We start from the raw sequence: 4,570 nt of genomic DNA on the forward strand, positions 1-4,570 counted from the left end.
TAAATCTTATATCTTAACACGTTACAGATAATGCTAACAAAATTGATAACGTATATTCTAGGAAAATCTCTAATTTCAAAGAATCCAAACTAATATATTGGTGTTCTCCTTGGGTACGAAAGCATAAATAGAAATTTGATTGAGCGATGTTATGTACTTATAAAAGTTTTCGGTTTATGTAAATAAATAAATGAATCTCTTTACATGAGAGTAAGTTTTTAGTTTAGTAGCAAAATTGGATAAAAATTAATTTAAGTTGAAAGTTCGAACTTCAAGTGTATATTCTTAAATTTGATTGTTAGAATTCATATCATGACCACCATAAATATGGTTATGGTGCTAAATTCAAATCAACGTATGGATACACATGTAAAGTACCCTCGTATAGTTCAATATCCATATTGCAATCGAAATGAGATATTTAATAGATTAATGTAATTTAAAAGGGATCACAAGAAGTTGGTAATAGCAGTTAGGTTCACTATCGCTAACAAAGTATATACACATGCGAAAATATTATTAAGTCATGGAGTCTTCTTAAAGTTAAGGACGAGGGTGACAATGTTAGGTGTCGTGTAGCACAACACATCTGCTTCGAAACTAGGGGTTCTAACTTGGCCACCCAATGATGTACATTACACATAAAAAAACTACAAAACTTTTTTATGCAAGTAAGTTACTTATAAGGTAATTATAGGTATTTATAAAGAGTATCTATTCGTTTTAAGATCATCTTTCTTGCTTGGAGGCTATACAAAGGGAAACTAACTTTTAATGCAATTATTAAAATGCTGAATGATATTGTTGCAGTGACCTAAATAGATTTCATTCAACACACATTTACACAAGGAATGTCTGCAACTCATATGTGGAATTACATTGGTTCCTCCTTCGCCATTATTCATCGGCCTGGTCATATCAGAAGAATTTTCAATAATTGGTGGAGTGTTAGGACCAAAGGCAGTGTTCATGATCTGATCATTCAAAATGCTCCCATATTTATTAGTTGAGATATTTGGAAACAGTGGACAGGTTTTGTCCTAGTTGATGTGTGGAGAAGGGAATCAACAGTTTCACGGTTGAAATGAATTCCATTGTAATCACTAATATGATACAACAAAAGTGCTTGCAAGGTCAACTTCACTCATTGTTATCGAGAAGCTAATATGGTTTTTGGTTACTTTGTTCATATGTCCTCTAGTAATGAAAATGAAACCTATTTCTCCTCTTGGCATCTCTTCAATTTGACTAGATAAGTGGCAAGTACCTTCCCTGAGAAAAAAAATATGAAAATGTAATATATTTTTTTGTAGACCAAGAATTGATTTGACTTTTTGATAGAGAAAGCGATTGTATAGGCAAATCCTTCCTCACTCTTTTTCTGAAACTTTTTATAATGTAATATGTTGGTAGGGGTATGGTCCATGTCCCCCCTAACAACTGTAACTTTTTGGATTAATCGACATGGTTGGGGTCAAGACAAACCATCCACACCAAAGGAATCACAACCCGAGAAGATGGCTTGAAAATAGTCATTTGTTACAAATATTATCTAACATGTCATCATAGACATTAATAGCATAAACAATTAACCTAAAAAGAGGATTCAAATTTATAAAAGATCTTTTAAAATTTAATAAAAAAATAAATATTTATTCACGCTTAATATCACTCTTATACTAAAATACAACAAATACATTGAGAATAATACAACATTGTACTTGTCCTATAATGACCAAACAAGAATGAAAACTATAAGTAGCACCTATATATGGAGACATTTGTGATATTGATACAATTCATGCAATATATATCCATAACAGATATATGAAGCTTCATCATCGATCTCTGTAGTCCGAGTTAGATTACTCATATACAAATAAGCTTCGAATTTCAAAAAGCTTACGAATACCAAACAAGTTAATCAAAGTACACCAATAATTTTTCACATGACTAGTAAAATTTATAGCACTAAAATGTGTCAGATGCTCTGGCCTCCATTAGCATGTAACAAACATCAAAACTAATGGAACGAAAATTATTTTCTTGGGCATATGCATATATAGTGAAGTAAAAAAGTTTGTTGACATTGCAAGCTTCAACAAACTTTAATAATTAGTAAAGTGGATGTGTATCTCAGTAAAAATATTAAATATCATACTATTTGAGCATTCTTCAATTCAAATTAGTGATAGATATCATATTCTTTACACATTGTACATTCAAATTAATAGAGTCCTATCAGTCCAAGTCCTTTTCTCCCCATCAGACATGGTAATTTTCTTCATCATAATGACTATTGCAGTTTTGTTTCTCAATCTCGTGTCTCATTCAAACTTTTTATGCTTTTATCATAATATTTGTCGGAGAGAAACAAGAATTGACCATTAATTCACAAAAAAAAGTGAAAGAAAGAAAATGATTGTAAAAGAAAGAAGTAATTGTGTGCATATACAAACACATTGAAAATAATGATAATTGTATATTCATCATGTAACTAATCAAAGTCATTGAAAGTAACGATGATTTTATATTCATCGTGTAACCCATTGATTACATTGAAAATAACGACAACTTTATTACTATTCATCATGTAACTCATCAAACACATTGAAAACAGTGACAATTTTATATTTATCATCTAACTCATCTAGCACATTGAAAATAATGATAAATTTGTATTATATTCATCATGTAATCCATGAAGCACATTGAAAATAACAACACTTTTATATTCATCGTGTACTCATCAATCATATTGAAAATAATGACAATTTTATATGTATCATGCAACTCATCAAGCACATCAAAATTAACGATTATTGTATATTCATTAATTAGGTAACTTATCAATTACATTGAAAATAAATATAATTTGCATTCATCATGTAACTCATTATACGCATTGAAAATAATGGAATTTCATGTTCATCATGTAATTCATCACCAAATTTTATATTTATCATGTAACTGATCAAGTACATTGAAAATAACGATAATTTTATATTCATCGTATAATAATCAAGCACATTGAAATTAACGATAATTATACATCCATTATGTAACTAATTAAACACATTAAAAAAATGATAATTTTATGTTCATCATAAAATTCAGCAAGAACATAAAAAAATAACGATATTTTTTTTTATAGCAAATCAGACTCCATGTAATTTCTGTCACTATTTTACATTTTTCTAATCCAAATACATAATGAACTCCAATCTACGGCAAAAGAACGTTGACTTCTATGATGAAATATTTTTACAAAAAAACATTCAAATAAGTAGAAACAATTTGCTCAGTAGAACATTTGGTCATTGTAGTGAAATGTTGATATAAAAGAGGCAGAACAAGCCCGAATATTCAGCATTATTACTTGCCATATCTTCATCCAGTTGCACCAAGTCCTTGGATCCCGAAAGGGAAGCACTAGCACCTCAAAAGAAAATCTTGGTCTCCTAAATCTCTAATTAGTGTATTTGCAACTAGCTAAAATGATCTTAAGAATTAGAAACTTTTTTGTGCAATATATGCATCTTCATCGTCATCTTCCACTCGCTTGTGGAATCCAATCATCCTCATGGTAGCCATGTATCCCTAGGGAATTTATTGTTTATGATTTCCCTAGTGATCACAAAGGGCCACAATTTGCAAACACGAGTGAAATTTAGATAATCTTCAACCAGATCTATGTGTAACTAGTAGAACCAATAGATCATGTTGAAGATCCGATCAATCCATCATTTTTTTCAATATGAATCCCTAGCTAACAAAAGCATTAAATTGAATCTTCATTTTGAAACATACCTGAATTGGAAATAAGCTACTTCAATAGTATCAAGGTGACAATGACCTGAGCCAATCTACGAGTCAGTAATGATTTCCTTGGTAGATCCCTAAAAAGCTAGAGAAAAGGGATCCTACTTGTTTTCAAAATACATCAAGAATTTCTTTAAAAAACTGATTTATTTGGGAAGGGAGATTTTCCTTTTCTTCCATGGTATATGTGCCAAAAGGCACAGATGTATGAGGCAAATGAATGGTTCCTTAGGGTTTTATAATTGAAACAATTGCTAGGATGGTCCCTTTTCAAGATTTTTAGTCAAAATTCACTTGCATTTAAAACATATGTTCATTTTAATCTTTTAAATATTATGATATGCATATTTACTCCCCCATCTTTGTTAAACAAATATAAAGGACATAAAACCAATAATGACTACGAAAAACACACGATAAAACCAACCAACTGAGCCAATTGGATCCAAAACTGGAAATTAAAGATGCTAAGATATTTTTGAAGGTCAAGTAGATTAATGAGACATTTGTGGCTTAAAAATCTACCTTTTGACATAGCAATCAAAGTTTAGTTACAGAAATATATATAATTACAAAATAGTCAATCCTATTGTAAAACTTAAAAGGAATATCTCGCTAACACTGAAATCTACTGAGGTCAATTATCATATAAGTAGATAAATTTCACACATGATATAAAAAGTTATTAAAGAAAACTAAACAATTAAACAATGACTTTTAACGGACGGATTAAGTTATTAAAATAGAG

General features: G+C 30.0%; 1 long non-coding RNA gene across 1 annotated transcript; it reads right to left on the bottom strand.

Annotated features, from left to right (window-relative positions):
* Positions 1–3,125: 3,125 nt before the first annotated feature.
* LOC114077358 lies at positions 3,126–4,015 on the bottom strand. Its single transcript, XR_003578666.1, has 2 exons — positions 3,811–4,015; positions 3,126–3,627 (listed from the first exon to the last, which is right to left on the bottom strand). It is a non-coding gene; the product is annotated as an uncharacterized LOC114077358 (long non-coding RNA).
* Between the last annotated feature and the right edge of the window lie 555 nt (positions 4,016–4,570).

This window comes from Solanum pennellii, chromosome 5 (genome assembly GCF_001406875.1).
Source record: "Solanum pennellii chromosome 5, SPENNV200".
Lineage (NCBI taxonomy): Eukaryota > Viridiplantae > Streptophyta > Magnoliopsida > Solanales > Solanaceae > Solanum > Solanum pennellii.